Raw genomic sequence first — 17,822 nt, forward strand, 5'->3', positions numbered from 1 at the left:
CATAACACGCATAATTTAACATCATTAAAACATGCAAGCATGTGATCATTTTATTTCACCTAAGGTTTTCATAAATGATGACTTCTTAATCCAAACCTTGGGATAGCAATTATGTCAATTTCATTAAAATGATTTTTCTTTGTATGATCATAATTCAAAACATTTTCAATTGTTCTTTGTGAAAAAAATTCAAATCAATAAGATAAGATAGAAAAAACAATTTGAAGCATTTCTAAACTTCTTATGCCAATTTGATCATCCTTTTCATGATGATTGACACTGTATCTATTCCTTTAGAAGAGTTTTTTATTCTTTAGAAATGAAAAAATTCATTTAGGAATTTAATTTTGAATCTACCTACATCATATCATGCTTATAAGGACTCTATTCTAACAGGTGACATATAGTTTTAGCATTTAATTACACATTTTCTTTTCTTACTCATTTCACTCATGGATTGACTTTGGAATGGACACCTCATTTTCAATTTTAGTTGGAATATGATATCTATTTTGAATGACTTTCCATAAATCAAAATCAATAGACTTTAAAAACCAAGTCATTTTTGTTTTTGAATAGCAATAATCATATCTAAAAAAGAATATGATATCTACTTTTTTTTCAATTTTCGTTGGAATATGGCATCTATTTTGAAACTGAAAAACCTCCCATGAGTAGAGACTTAGGTTGATTTGCTATTCCTTACATATTATTAAATCCTAAGCAAAAGGCTTTACTTTGATATCAATTGTTATGATTCTAGTTATTCCAACCTAAGGTAATCACCTTAGAAGAGAGAGGGAGAGGAGGGGAGGTTGAATAAAGTGATGATCACTTTTTATAAATTTAAACTTATAGAGCAAGTGACAATTGTAGGAATTGTATATAAAGTAAAGAGAGTAAGGGAAGAAAGAAATGTGAACTTAAGATTTTATAGTGGTTTGAAGCAATACAACCTATATCCATTCTCCTCAAGCTTCAATCCAAGCTTAAGGTTCCACTATATCTATGCTTCCAAACCAAGCCTTTAAACTTTACTCTTGGATTAACTAGCTCTAATGGGCACTTATGATTTTTCTTTGGTGATACCTCAATCTTTAATAGATGTCTCTAATAGGCACTTATAATTTTTCTTAAGTGATACCTCATTGTTTAAGAGAAATCTCACTCTTAAAGATCCCCAAGTGATACTCCACACTTGGACAACCCTAAGTGATACCTCACACTTAAATATTTCACTAAATTGATACCTTCTACAATTAAGCCTAACTCATAAGATGTATAAGAAAAAATTTGATAAGAATAAAACTTCTAGTTTATAATTTTGGTGCAATGGAATACACAAAAACTAGAATTGAATGGTTTACTTGTTAGGATTGAGCCCTATAAATCATGACATAAAGTAACAAATTGAGATTCATTTATAAATTTATTTATCTATGTTTTTTGGTTTCCCATATGCACTAATTGGTCATTTAAGCATACATGCTCACATCACTTGCATTGTATATAACTTGGGTGCATTAGAAGTTGCACAAAATATCCAAGTCATGGGTTCCTTATAGAGTGATAAGTAGTCCACAATTGATTTATAGATTTGGGAAATCCGTGTGAGACTATAGTGCACTACTTCCTAATTGGAGGGATGACTTGTCTTGGTTATCAAGATGGTTTTCCCATAGTGAGTGCACTAGTGTATGCAATGCACACTAGATAGGACTTATGGTGAATTATGACGTAAGACTATTAATTAATTATCATGATTCACTAAGCTACTATAATGCATAAACTCTCAACCTTAAGAAAGTATTGAGGCTTTGACCTATGGGTGAGACCCTAAGGTGATCATATAGCCTTATGGATGTGGTCACTGTTGATGGAGGCTAGTGGTAGTAACAAGTATTCTCAATAGAGGCACTATAATATCTTATGGGTTTAAGACAGTGTGTCCCCTTAGGTGATTCAATGGACATGTGATCTAGAAGACTTTAGTCAAAACATTTCCATTAGTGGAAATTCGACATATGCTTTTTAAAGGTAGAGTAGGTCTTCTTAATTTTTATTTGATTTAATTTATCTTTTATTGCTTTTTTGAAAATATTTTTGCCTAAACATACTTAGGATAAATTATTAGTTTTAATTTTTGTTTTATTATTATCAAAACCGAGATCAGTTTCACAAATAGAGATAAATAGAACCTTTTTAACAAATATAAATATAAATAAGATCATTTTTACCACCTATCAATTTTTATTTGGCCATCACTTTTGTGTATGATATGAAAATTAGCTTTCAATGTTGTAAAATGATCCTTTAAGTTATCACTATAGGTTTTTTTAGGCTTACACAAGGTTAAATTAATGCATAGAGAGAATAAACAATACACCAATGAGATTCAAAGTCAAGACCAAGCTACTCTTACCATGTTAAAATCCACTAATTGACCTTAAAGTTTAAGTTATTAGAAAAATACTAAAGAAAGAAAAAAGTATTAAAAAATAATTTTTTCATTTTTGTTTTAATATATAAAATATAAAATGTAAAAATAAAACATAATTAAAATTAATAAAAAAATACTTGAATATTTTGAAATTATTTAATCCTTATATAAGAGTTAAAATAAGTAAAATGAGTTTAAAGTAATATATAAAAATGATTTTTGATTTTAAATCTTTTTTTTTCTTTCACTTTTTATTTTCTTCTACTTTTTCCCTTATTTTTCTCCACTTCCCTCAAATTATTTAAGAATCGTCTAAGAATCAAACACAACCTAAAAGTTCATGAATAATTACTTTGAAGGTTTTTTTTTCCCTAATATTTTTAATTTAGTCTAATGATAAATGGAGGGATTAGAAAGAACAAAAATGCTTGTATGTGTTACATTAGAATAACGGTGCTACTTGTGATTGTATGTGTGGGTGCAGAAAGTGAAGTCAGCCTGTAAGATGCATTTGACCAAGCCTCTCAACAAAGATAACCAGACTGCTGAAGAATTATTTGCTGCTAGGAATGAGAGACTCCATCGAGATGCCAAGGAATGGCTAATGCGCACCACTGAGAATTGCACCATTCTTTCTATTTTCATAGCCACTGTTGCCTTTGCAGCAGCCTACACAGTACCAGGAGGTCCTAATCAAGACACCGGTATTCCAATCCTTAACTCTAAACCCTTCTTTGTGGTTTTCATATTAGCTGATGTGTTCTCCCTCACTTTGGCTTTGACATCTGTGGGTATATTTCTCTCCATCCTTACATCCTCATTTCCACTACAAGACTTCAAAACATATCTTTTTAAGAAGCTGACACAGGGAATTACATGTATGATAGCGGTGGCGTTTGGAGCAACAATCGTCCTGATCATGACACATAATTGGAAAAATGCTGTTTGGGGTGTGGTTGGATTTCTTCTGTCCCCATTTTTTTCTCTCATATTCACCTCTACGTTCAGCAATCCTGGGACGTTGCACAGAATCTTCCAAAAATTTTGTTGCAAAATTCCTTAAAGGCGTTGCCACTGGGGTTGGAATATTCGTCCTTGTCCTCTCTCTTTATTTATATCTAGCTTTCAGTAAAGCTTAATAGTTAGTGCATAATGAATTAAAGTACTTAATGCTTAACAAATTAAAATAATTTCAAGTTAAATTATGAATAATTTATTTATATAAAATTCAGTATATAATTATTGTTTCTAGTGTTTAAGTTTTTTTAAAAACCAATTTAAATTTTTTTCTAAACAATTAAATTGATATATTTAATTGTTTGTACTTTTATTATAATTATTTGAAAAAATAATTATTTTACTGTAAAAAAATAAACAATGGAAGAAAGAGACAACCAATGAAAGGATATTTGTGATATACAAAAAATAAATTATTTTAACTTTTTACGTATTTAAGTCATTTTTAACTGTAAGTTTTGTAATATTAAATTATTTTACTAAACACTTTTAGTTTCAAAAATACCAAAAAATTAAAGTTCATTTGTTCTAATTTTCTCTTCATTCTACCTATATGTGACTTTTAAAAAGTGCGCTATCATACTGAATGCTACCCAATCCTTATTTTCCTCACTCTATTGTGGCAAACATATCCCCATAAGCTTTGTCGCTTCCTATCTTCTTATTAAGTTTCAATAGTTGAGCAAACAATCCTCATAACAAAATTTTATATTCATTTTAGGTAAAAGAAAAAATTGAATTTCTTATATATATCATCAATCAAATGTTCATATTGTAAAATCTAATTACTTACAGATTTGAGTTGTTAGGTATTGAATTTCTTTGATATCATCAACCAACTGTTCACATTCTAAAATCTAATTACTTACAAATTTGAGTTGTTAGGTAAGATCTTATTTATTTGGAGGATAAAATAAGATGTATTTTCTAACAACTTAAATTTATAAGGAAATGGATTTTAAATAATGTCTGTATTTATTTTTATATTATTTTTAATTGTTAAGATTGTATTTTAAATATGAAACAACAACTTTCTTAAATATCATTAACCAATTGTTTGTACTTTTTAATCTATTTTCTTACAAATTTAAGTTGTTAGGCAATGGCCTATTCATTTGGTGGATGAGATGGGATGTCTTACCTAATAACTTAAATTTATAAACAAGTAGTTTTTTAATAATATTTATATTCATCTTTATATTATTTTAATTATTAAGATACTATATTTTAAACATATGAAACAACAGTTTGGTTATCTCGAATTTTTATACTCATATTAGGTCAAACATTGAAGTTCTTAGATATTACCAATCAATTATTTGCATTTTAAAATCCATTTTCTTATAAATTTGAGTTGTTAGGCAACATCTTATTCATTTGGAGGATAAAATAGGAGGTATTACTTAACAGCTTAAATTTATAAGCGAATAGATTTTAAATGGTGTGTATATTCATCTTTAAATATATTATTTTTAATTTTTATGGTATTGTATTTTAAACATATAAAACAATGCGCAATTTCACTATCTCAAATTTGCTTATTCATATTAGGTCAAACATTGAATTTTTTTTCAAATCATTAATTAATTATTTGCATTTTAAAATCCATTTGTTTACAAAATTGAGTTGTTAGGTAACGCCTTATTCATTTGGAGGATAAGATGGGATGTATTACTAAACAACTCAAATTCATAGGCAAATAGATTTTAAATACTATGTATATTCATCTTTATATATATATTGAATTGTTAAGGTACTATATTTTAAACATATGAAACAACGATTTCGTTATCTAGAATATTTTTTATATTCATATTAAGTTAGAAAAAACATTGAATTTCTTAAATATCATCAACCAGTTGTTCACAATAGTTTTTAAATATTTGTTATATTCATATTAAAGTCTATTTGCTTAATTACAAATTTGAATTGTTAGGTAATCTCTTATTCTTTTGGAGGATAAGATGGGATGTATTATATAACAATAGTTTCATTATCTCAAATTTTTATATTCATATTAAGCTATAGAAAAACATTGAATCTATTTGCTTAAAATTTTGAATTGTTAGGAAATAGGTTGATTCTTATCCATTTGGAGGATAAGATGGGATGTATCATCTAACAACTTAAACTTATATAATAAGCAAATAGATTTTAAACAATGTGTATATTCATTTTTAATTATTAAGGTATTATATTTTAAATTTATGAAACAATTTTTAAGGTTTCTTAAATGTAATTCAATTATCAAATTTCTACATTTTATTTTTCAGTTTTTATAATAGAAAAAAGGTTTTATTTAAGCTACAAAACAGCTAATCATCTTATTGTTATAAGTTTCATGACCTTATTTTTCATACACCATCTCCAATCATATGCATGCTGATTTGAGAAGCCTATAATTTCATCGTTGCCTTCAAGTCTTGTATGGATAGACAAGAGAATCATAGACAAGAAGTTCTTTAATTCTTGTCAATAGACCATAAACATTTATTTTGCTTCAAAACATTAGCGTATCATTTCATAAATGCATTAATGGACAAGGAGTACAAAAATGTAACCCACCGTGCCTAAACTTCTTGAATAGAGAATTTGTATTTGCAACTCATTTAATAGAAAAAATTTCAACACTAAATTTGGTATAAAATGCTCAAAATAATTAGATAGTAAACATGTTCCTAAGTTAAAAAATAAATAAATGAAAAAAAATTTATTTATATATTTAAAAAAAGTTATGTATGTCTTTTAGAATTCATTTAAATAAAATATTACTGATATGTATTTTTTTAGAAAAATTATTATTTATTTTAACAAAAAATATAATTTATATTTTTATTAAAATATTAACATTCATGTTGTATACTCTTGGTTCTCACTACACTACTGAATTGTGCAACATATCAAAATTGCAATTAATCAAATTGCACCACATGTGCATAGATCCCATTATTTTGAACATCTTATTGGTTTATACATTTGTTTCATCCTTTAGTACTTCAATTTCATTGTTTGTACCCATTTCTATTCTTTTATACTTAGGTTTCTTTATTTATTAATTTATTTAACGATTAAGATTTTAAGTGGTTTGGATTAAATATATCCCATAATAATAATAATAATAATTATTATTATTATTTTATTTTGTATCTTGAATATATATTCAGAAATATTAACAAATCGGACTCGAGCAATTAGGTTACCAAATTTTTCTTCTTTTTAATAACCAATTATAACCTTATGAATTGGAAAATGTAGACCCCCTTTCAGAAAATCAAAGACTACTAGTTTTTTTAGAGATTTTTATAGCATGGGGAGAATGCTATTTCACCACCTGGAGGAGCTGGCAGCACCCGAGATGTGTGGGGAGACCCCTCTCCATGCATGGATCCCATGCACACGGCAAGGGGCGTGATGGTCGGCCATGAAGGTGGTTGAGAAGCCATGCTGGCTGATGGAGGAACAGTAGGGTTGGTGATGGCTTGCTGAGGAAGACAAAAACAGGGGAGATAGGAAATAAAAGGAAGGAAAAAAAGGTATAGGTGGCGGGGAGGGCTTTTCTTCAAGCGGGACATCCAGATCAGTGGGGGGAAAGGAGCTTTTTTTTGGGCAGAGGAAGAGGAGGAGTGTGTTCTTTTGGCTCGGGGGAGCAAGCTGAATGATAGTGAGGGGCGTTGTGACTGTTGGAGGTTTTGTCATAGGGGAGCTTAATATTCTAAAGGACCAGTGAGAAGAAGGAATACGCGGAGGAATCATTGTGAAAGAAGGAGTCTCAGGTATTATTCCTATAAACTATTAACTCTTTTCGTCTCAATGCCATTTTGTCCAGATACTCTGTTTTGAGGTTGAAGTACGCTCACGCTCTTGTTGTGCTTGACTACTAACCTATTCTTATGGGATTATTTTTTGCGAGTTTTCTTTTTTTCCTTCATGAGTTGTTTGCCATCATGATTTGATTGCTCTTTGCGAACCTTCTTGAAATTCATTTTTGCCTACCTCTTACATGCGAGCTCATGGACTATTACATGAAATGAAGTATCGTACGGTTTCATTTGGTATCTATCATTCCGTGTTCTGTCAGCCGTTTCTTCTGTTCCTGTGCTTGGCTATATGCATCAGACTCTCCATCTCTGCTGGAAGAAGGCGACACAGGAATATGCTTTCAGACTATGGGCATGAAGGGCCACGACATGCTTATCATGGCTAGATGATTTTATGCCTATATCTGCTGAACACATGAACGAGGAAATCTGGATCGAGTTCTGGAAATAGCATGAAAACTTTCAGCGGGAGATTCTAGGTTCAGTCAACCACTAGGATGGTCGTTCGGTAATTGCGAATGGAAGCTTTGTGAAGTAGGCAACAAAGAAAAAGAATGGCTACAGAAAGAGACATGGAGACATACATTCCTTTTGGCATTTCAAAGCCTCGTGATAGTTTATGGCCGCTTGAGGACTGCTCCACTGAAGGTATTCATGTCAGTTCCAAAAGAGGATATGATATCAGAACAGAGGATATATGAGCTCCTCTCTCTTATGTTCTGGATCATAACCACCATTTCTCTGCTGAAGTATGCCTTCATGGTGTTGAGAGTTGATGACAGTGGAGAGGGTGGTCGTTTTGACTTATACTCATTGCTTTGCCAGCATGCCAAAGTGGGTCTGCATCCAAATGATAGAAGTGCTAATGAAATTATGAAAAGCATAAGTGCACTTCCTTCTAAGACCAAAGTAGAATTGATTACTACTCAAAAAGTGTTATTTGATAGCTTGTAATTAACTCTTTTAAACATTTTTGAGTAGTAGTTATTGTCTTTTAACCCAATTAACATGTTAAGGACCCTTGCAATCAATTCTAATCAAATTGTGTTAAGTTTTGGTGTTTTGATAACTTTTTGATCACCAAAGCAATCTGAGATTGAGGAGAGTTATTTGGAATCCATGGCAAAGCAATGGAAAGCTCAGAAACATGAAGAACCGAAGCTTTGAAGTCCTTTGCCATAAGCAAATCCAGAATACAAGGAAGGGAAGCAAAGAGAAATCTGCCATGAAGCATTCTTGATGACAGTCATGTCAGCCACTTTTGAAGCACTTCCTGGAGTCCAATTTATGCATGCTATATTTCGTTTCAAAGCTTAGGAAGTCAGCAATCCAATGCTTCAAACGATACGCAATTCGGAGCTGAAATGAAGGAGTTACAGTCATTGGAAGCCGAACACCGCAAGCTGGAAGCCAACTTCGCAGCACTGCGAAATCAGCCTTTTGCTGCGAAGTGATTTCGTAGCCCTTTTTGTGCGTCTGCGAAATCTCGCAGACCTCGTTTTCACCTGCGAAATGGTCCTTAGTGCTTCCCGATATTTGCGACCGACACTTTGAGATATTTTTCTTCAGATTTTTGTTGTCTAAATCTCCAAACTCTCCTTGTAAGCCACCAATTATAGGATTCCTTAGCTATTAAGTTAGGAAAAAGGGGAATAACCAGATAATTATTATTATTGTTATTTTCATATAAATATAGATCTCGGGAGCCTGTTCCCAGAGAAAAAAGAAAAGGACGACAACCTTTTGTAATAATAAGGAATATATTTTATAGAGCACTTGCTCTGCTTTTCATATATATATTTTTTGTTTTCTCGTTATTTTTCTTTCTAGCCAATCAAACTCTGAGGATTTTTCCTTAGAGGATGAGAGGCTAGGCTCTTCATCTCTTGGAGTGAAGAAAGCCGGGTAAGTTTCCAAATGAAAAATTGGAAGTTTTGTTGTTTTAGTTTTTAATGAAGAGAAAATGTGACCCGTTAATGGTTTTTATTTTTTTAGTTAACTTAAAACGTCTTTAAATCACTTGGGCCAACACTTGATAAGGCAAGTGATCTCCGTCCATGGAGATGCACTAGTTTATCTCTTGTGAGCTTTTGGGAGGTGGTTTGAAGGTAGGATTTTCTAGAATAACCAACACTTGGTAAGCTTTTGGATTCCAAGGAGACATCCATTAGTTATCTCTTGCGAGCTTTTGACGAGTAATCAAAGGTTAAAGATCACCTTGAATGGCAAGTGCTAAGTGAGAGGTATGAGTCATTGCAAGGTGAATCAGTGAGAGAAATTTAGTGTTTGAACCCATTAATGGGAAGCATCTATACAACACCGGTTGGAGAAGGAACTATATGTTAATTCTCTAATACGAGAAAAAGAAACAAGTGACCGGAACTCCCTTTTTGTATGAGGAATCTGAGCCTAGTGGAATCAAGAGCTAGAAGAGCCATTGAAAAACATAAGAGCTGTCACCATTTGATGTTGTTTTTGGCTCTATTCGGGTCTTGCATGATGTACCTGATGAATTTGAGAGATTGTTACAACCATGAAGTGGATGACGCACTTATCATCTTTGCTATACATGGCCCTCACAAAACCCATTCCTATCTCCTGTACCGCGCAGCCTTCACATTCATCTACCCATTTCTCTCTCTAAACATCCATGCCTTTGTTCCAACGCAAGCCCAATTCCGTCATCAATCTCTAAAACCCAAGAAATCTGCAAACCATCCTTGGTAACATACACTACCCTCTTGGCTGCCACTCACCCCCTTCATTAACCCATCCCTCACTAACTCCCACTACCAATCCTCCAATTCCGAGCTCACTAAGCCCACTCCTCATTACTTTTCCTCATCCGTTCATTACACCCACTTACAGTAGCTAACATCACCATCCATTTTTCATACCCATTTTGCACTCTCACTCATCAAGTCCACTCTCTCTTATCACTTTCCCTATGTCACGTGCCTGAACCATGCATGCATGGTTACTCACCGAACCCTATGCATGGCCATTTCTATTCCTCACCATCCTACCTTCGTTACTTCATACCCATACATACCATCAATTCATCCTATGCCCATCATATCTTCCATAACCAGGTCTGCGCGGATGGGTCTTGAACTCCCTCGGTCCCTGCAAGATTATCCTTTCATGCCCCCCCATACCCATCTTTTCTAACCTTCATGCTCACCCATCTCATCACCTTTCCATTTTCCATGCATGAATACTCCCACTTCCATACCTATATATTCCACCAATCTTTCTACCCCTCCTGCCCACTCGCTCCCCCACTACACCATTTTCCCTCACCACTTCCTCCACTTGTACTCTTTTCCCATTCTCTTTCATACCCATGCAGCCCGCACGTAAGCTCATTCTTAATCTCGGTGGTTCCATTTTTGTTTCGTGACATGCCAGCTGTTAAAGGAACAGATTTTTGGTTTCGTGACAATTGACACTCATGATTCTACTGAGGTTTGAGTTAATGGCATTAATAATTCTGATCCCGCTGATAATGAACGACTGGGAAGGATTAGAGCACAGGCTGAAGCAGATATATGAGAGTGTTAAGTCATTGCCAGATGAAGAATCTGAGGTTCCAGCTTTTCAAGTCCATGAACAGGGACGAAGTGAAGAGAATGAGGAGGAAAAAGATCCAGTTAATGTGCTAAAAGCTGTCGGTGAGGGGATCTTCAATTCTGATGGCGAAACGTGGCGGTTCCAGCGTAAGACCGCCGCACTGGAATTCACCACCCGGACTCTGCGCCAAGCCATGGCTCGTAGGGTCACCCGCGCCATTGGGAAGGACCCGCAGACGCTGGCTCCGGGGCTCCCCGAGAACAGTTTCGCTACGGCTTTCGACCGAGCCACGGAAGCCACCCTGCAGCACTTCATTCTGCCTGTCGGATCTATCAGAAAGAATTTCAAGTTTGACTGTGTTTATGAGCCGAGAGATGATCAGGTTGATGTGATTGCAGACGCTTTATTGATGGTGATTTCGGTGTTAAATGGATAGGAAGCCTGTATATTCACCTATGGTCAAACGGGAAGCAAGAAGGAAAGACTCCATTGATTGTGGCGTGCCTGTTTTCTGAATTTTCCAATGTTGCAAAAACTTCGATTGAATTGGGTGCCAATGTGAACGCTTACCGTCCTAGATGTCATGCTGGAACTCCTTTACACCTTGCAGCAAACTCCACAACATTGAGGAATTCAAAGCATATATCTCCAGATGCCCTTTTGCAGTTGACATTTGATCCATGTAGAGTCTTGACTCGGGAATGCAAAACAAGTTTGCAGAAACAGTTTCATGCAGCTGTGGCTTCAGGATCTCTAATACCTTCTGCTGGTCAATGTCATGGGGTCAGATCGAAGCCCAAGCAGGTCCCAGATGAACATGCCAATGAATTCAAGTCAACCCCTAGTATTATTAAGCTGGATTGACTCAAGGTAGCTGGTGATGTATGGTTTAGGCCTGGTATCACTCTCAAGGGAAGGTAACTATTGAAGCTAAGGCTGGGGTGAAATTTGAAATACCCGATAGAGCTATCTTTGCAAGCAAGGTGATCAATGGCCCATATGCCAAAGGAAACTGTGATATGTACAGAAGATTGAACGGAAACAAGTGAGAGTGCAGCATTAGACACATCCCTGGGCCCATTCCTACTGGGCCATGCTTGGCCGCCTCTCCTTTTTTTGTTTAGGCACCTTTAGCATGGCCACCTTATGGCCACGTGACACATTCCCACTTTTTCACCCTTATTCTGTCTTCATAAATAATTCCCTACACTCCCATTTTCCATATAATTCCCCGGATTCTAGTTTTCTTTTTATTTTTCCAAACTCCACTTTTATCAATTTATTTATTTATTTATTTTTAATTTTCATCTTTAGGTTTTTTTTAGAATCATTCACAAATCTCATTTCCAATAAATTTTTGTTGTCATCTTTCCTTCTGGCAAACAATTTCCACATCTCTTTTGTTTTAAAACGTTTTAAAATAAGCAAGACTTTAATTTTGTAATTCCAATTAATGGAATTTATGAAATTAATTCATGCAAAAATAGATCGGGCTTTGGTGGGGGCCCCACCACATACATGAAGTTATAATTGATTGATTGATTGATTGATTTAATTGTCATGAATGATTGATTTTATTATGCACTGTGACATATCTCGTGATTGTTATTGTGCACTAACCCTCTCTCTTGATAGCACATGATGGTTCGTTGCTCAGGTACGCACTCATTCTCACTCTAGTTAGCCTATATGCGTTTTTTTGACTCTCATATGTGCATAACTACTCTGAATATTTATTGATTCATTCATCCATTGTCATGATTGCTTCATCTCATTAGTAGAGACCCGACTTTAGGGACTTAGAGGGGTGCTACGGTATTTACCGTACCTTCCTAATAAGTACCCTGACCCCTGAGCCCGATCCGGTTTTTCGTAGATCACCTTTTCCAAAATGAGGAGTCACACTTAGGGTTTTCTTTCTTATTTTATTTACCCTTTTAAAAAAAATAATAAAACAAAAATAAGTGGCAATTCCAAGTCATTTTTTTAATAAATAAAAATCATTTTTAAATAAAAATCGAGCTCACCATCCTGTGAAAAACGCATGAGCCGAAATACGGGGTCCATAGAAAATTGTGATGAAAAGATTATTATTACTCATTAAAGCTGAATGGGTCAAAGCATGGACTAACACTAGTCCGGCAACATCACCAACCTAAGATTTAAAATATTAGTAAATACAGATATATTGGTAATTAGATTTTACGGATAAATGGAAAATATAATAAATATTTTGACAAAAATATCGATTGAACAGAAATAGTTCAAAATTCAATAAAATGCTTAAAAACTTAAAAATAATAATAATAAAATAAAGAATACACATTTTAAAGTTATTTTATAAGTATAATTGATAACTATGATTAAAAATAATATTTATCAAATTTTTATATAAAAAAATAGCTTAAATTCCTTTAATATATTTATATTCATTTATTTTAAAATTTTAAAAATATTTTTATTAAACCATGTTTTATTACATTTAAATAAAAAATTAAATTGATTTATATAACATATTTTATTTGAGATTTAATTTCTAAAATTTTATTACAAATCTTGTGGTGATAACTTTTTCTATTAACATTAATTTATTTATATAATTAAAATTATTAATAATTTATCTTATCAAATTAATTTTAATTTATAAAATATTAGAACTTCATTAATTTTTTTTATATTGTGCAATTTTTGAGTAAAATTATATTTTTAATTTTTTAAAACAAAACATTTAAAATTAAAAGGATAAACATAATATATATGTATTAAGGTTGAAGTGATAGTAATTTTTTTAAATAGAATTAATGAGATAAATATGGAAAGTAGTTAAAAATAAAAGGATAATATAAAATAAAATGATAAATTAAAAATGAATAATTAAAAAATCCCAGTTATAGACAATTTTTTTGACACTGCCCCATCGCCCATGCATGCATTGCCACACGTCCCGACTTATCTCCGATATTTCGCCGATTTATTGGCGAAATTGTAGATTTTCTGTCCATTTTTCTCTCAACCGATTATCGGTGACCGATTTGGCCATAGTCGATAGCTAATTTTTCAAACACCGCATAAAACCAATGTTGGGTTCATTAGGTAATGTTAAATCACATTAAAAGATGCTCCAAATTCAAGTAATTTTTTTTTTAAAATTTATAGCATCAGCATGTAGGTAAACTAAGATGTTTCCAAAATGGTAGAACGCATGGACTCCATGATTTATTCTTTCAAGAAAACATAAGGGATTGTTCCAAGTTCTACACAAATATGAGCTTCAAAAGAATCACAAACAAAGAGAAGAAAGAAAATCTAAGGTGTTTTATATAATTACTTAAAAAATAAATATAATACAAATAGAGTTTAAACAAGTTTACAATCAAAGGAAATAAAAAGAAATGATTAATTTATCTTTATTCCTAAAAAGAAAGATAATAATTTTAATATAAAAAATAAATAACTCTTAACAAATAAATAACTCTAACATCCTCTTACAAATTCATGATGCAACTACAAGAAATAACAAGAGTTTGCCAACCAAAACTTAGAATGTGGAAGTGGCGTGTAACTTGGTAAGCAAGTTGGTAATCTATAGGGAAGACAGAACAAAAAGCAAAGTAAGAGTGTCATGATAAAGGAGATGACAAGTAAGGTGACAAACAATCTCAATATGTTTGGTCCCTTTATAAAAAACAAAGTTGTGTGCAATCTGAACAATACTCTTGTTGTCACAGTAAATAGGAGTGAGACAAGGAAGAGAAACACTCATATCAGTAAGTAACTGACATAACCAAACTATCTCACAAGTGGCAGATGTCAGAACACAATATTCAACTTTTGTGGAAGATCAAAAAATGATAGTCTATTTCTTGCTCTACTAAGAAATAAGAGAATCTCTAAAAAAGAAAAAAAACATACAAAATCTAATGGTAGACTTGCAATCTTCGAGATCATTGGCCCCAATCAGTGTTAAAATGTGCATACAGCTCCAAAAAGGAAGTGGATGGAAGGGAAATACTCTAAAATAGAGTGCCCCAAATATACAATAGAATAGGAAGAACAACAACCCAATAAAATGTGGTAGGAGAAGTAACAAACTAACTAACAATATAAACAACATAAGTAATGCTCGTACGTATAATGGTGAGATAGACTAAGCTGCTAACAATAGTATGATATACTGTAGGGTCTGATAAGGGGTTATCATAAGAACAAGATTACCGAACATTAACTTGAAGGAGAGTATCAACAGTACTTTTAGTATCAATAAGGTGAGCACGATCAAGAATATCGGTTGTATACTTAGACTACTAGAGAAGATAACCTTTTGGAGAAAAAGTTACTTCTTAAAAACTATCGTAAAGAACCTAAATTCTTTATTTCAAAATTAAAAGCCAAATATGATTTATAAAGAAAGTAGAATACAACCAATGGTAGTGTATTTTATAAAGAATACATGATCATGATGATTGGGATAAAAACCAAGAGAAGTAAACACATAAGAGAACTTTGCAAATCAAGCTTGAAGTCCTTATTTGAGACGATATAAGGCTTTCTTGAGCTTGCAAACTTCTTCAGGGTTAGGAGAAAGATAAAAAGAGGGTACCATGTAGAATTCTTCTTAAAGATCATGATTCAAGAAGGTATTTTTAAAATCCATATGAGATATATGTCACTAACAAAAAGCAGAAACTGCTATAAGAGTACAAATAGTAGTCATCTTTATAATAAAGGCAAAAGTCTCCTCATAATCCATACCATACTGTTAAGAGAACCCCTTATCAACTAATCAAGTTCTATACTGCTCGATTGAACCATTAGAATTATTTTTAATTTTATACCATACTGTGTAAAGCAGAACTTAGACGTAGTGCACCTGTGTTGTTGCTATAGAGCTGGTATACTTGAGTTATTTCTGTGGGGCTAGTACTGCATCTCTAACAATTGGAATAGAGTGAAATTGATTTCCCGATCAATAAATCTCCTCTTTTCACTATCTTTTCCACAATTTGAACTTCAGCTTTATCCATTAATCTCAATGTTTTGAATTTTATTTATATATTATTTTAGAATGGTATGGAAAAGATGAGAAATAGCTAGGTTGAAAGTTAGCAAGTATTCAATAACTTAATCATTAATTCTTAATGAATTAAAGTACTTAATGCTAAATAAATTAAAACAATTTTAAGTAAAATTAGATTAATTTATTTGAATAAAATTCAATATTTAATTATTATTCTAGTGTTATTTTTTTTAAACCAATTTAAAAAATTTTCCAAACAATTAAATTGATATATTTATCCTAATTGATATTGAATAAAAAGGTTGTAACAAATAAACGATGGAAAAAAGAGACATAATCTATGAAAATAAAGGATATTTGTGCTGTAGAAAAAATAAATTATTTTAACTTTTTATATATTAAGTCATTTTTAATTTTAAATTATAATATTAAATTATTTTACTAAACACCCTCTCAATCTGAAATACCAAAAAGTTAAACTTCATTTGTTCTAATTTTCTCTTCTCTCTACATATGGCTTTTAAAATGCACACTATCATGTCTGTTGGTGCTTCAGTTTAACTTCTACTCTTTGAATGAAGTACTAAATGTTGCCCATTCCTTGTTTTCCCCCTCCTCCATTGGCAAACGCATCACCATGAATTTTGTGTCTTCCTATCTTCTCATTTAAGTATCAATAGTTGAGCAAACAATCTTCATCTTGAATTTTTATATTCATTTTAGGTCCAAGAAAACATTCAAATTATTAGATATCATCTGTCATGGCCCCACTCTCCACTCGATATTGTCTAATTTAAGGCTACAGTAGCATACACACGTCCCACCAATCAGCCCTAATTTTGCTTCTTTATTGGGCCTACGCCCTAAAAAAAAAGTCTTGATAGTATATTATGAAAGCCCTTCATATATGGCTCTCATCATTCACTCCTTGAGCGACGTGGAACATTATAGTCCACCCCCTTGGGGCCCAATGTCTTCGCTAGCATACTTTCGGTTGAAGATTAGGCCTTAATACAATTGTCATAACCCCACTCTTCATCCAATATTGTCTGATTCAAGGTTATAGTGGTACACAGATCCCACCAATCGGCCCCAATTTTATTTCTTTATTAGACCTACATCCTTAATAAAAGGCCTTAATAGTATATTGTGAAAGTCCTTTGTGTATGGCTCTTCGCCATTCACTCCTCAGGTGATGTGGGATACTACATCATTAACCAATCGTTGTTGTTTTAATATCTATTTACTTACAAATTTGAATTGTTAAGTAACATTTTATTCATTTAGATGATAAGATGGGATGTATTATCTAACAACTTAAACTTATAAGAAAATGGATTTTAAATAATGTCTATATTTATTTTTATATTATTTTTAATAATTGAGGTATTGTATCTTAAATATATGAAACAACTATTTCCTCATCTTGAATTTTTAAATTCATCTTAGGTTAGCGAAAATATTGAATTTCTTAAATATCATTTGCCAATTGTTTGTGTTTTAAAATCTATTTACTTAATAAAATGAGTTGTTCGATAAAGTCTTATTCTTTTGGAGGGTGAGATCGGATGCATTACCTAACCATTTAAATTTATAAACAAATAGATTTTAAAGAATATGTATCCATTATTTTTAATTACTAAGTTACTGTATTTTAAACATATGAAACAATAATTTTGTTATCTCAAATTTATATACACATATTAGATCAAACGTTGAATTTCTTAGATATCATCAATCAATTATTTACGTTTTAAAATCTATTTTTTTACAAATTGGAGTTGCTAGGTAACATTTTATTCATTTGGAGGATGATGAGATGTATTATTTAACAACTTAAATTTATAAGCAAATAGATTTTAAATAATATGTATATTTATTTTTATATTATTTTTAATTTCAAGGTACTAAATTTTATCTATACGAAATAGCAATTTCATTATCTCAAATTTTTATA

Source organism: Vitis vinifera, chromosome 3 (assembly GCF_030704535.1).
Source record: "Vitis vinifera cultivar Pinot Noir 40024 chromosome 3, ASM3070453v1".
Classification (NCBI taxonomy): domain Eukaryota; kingdom Viridiplantae; phylum Streptophyta; class Magnoliopsida; order Vitales; family Vitaceae; genus Vitis; species Vitis vinifera.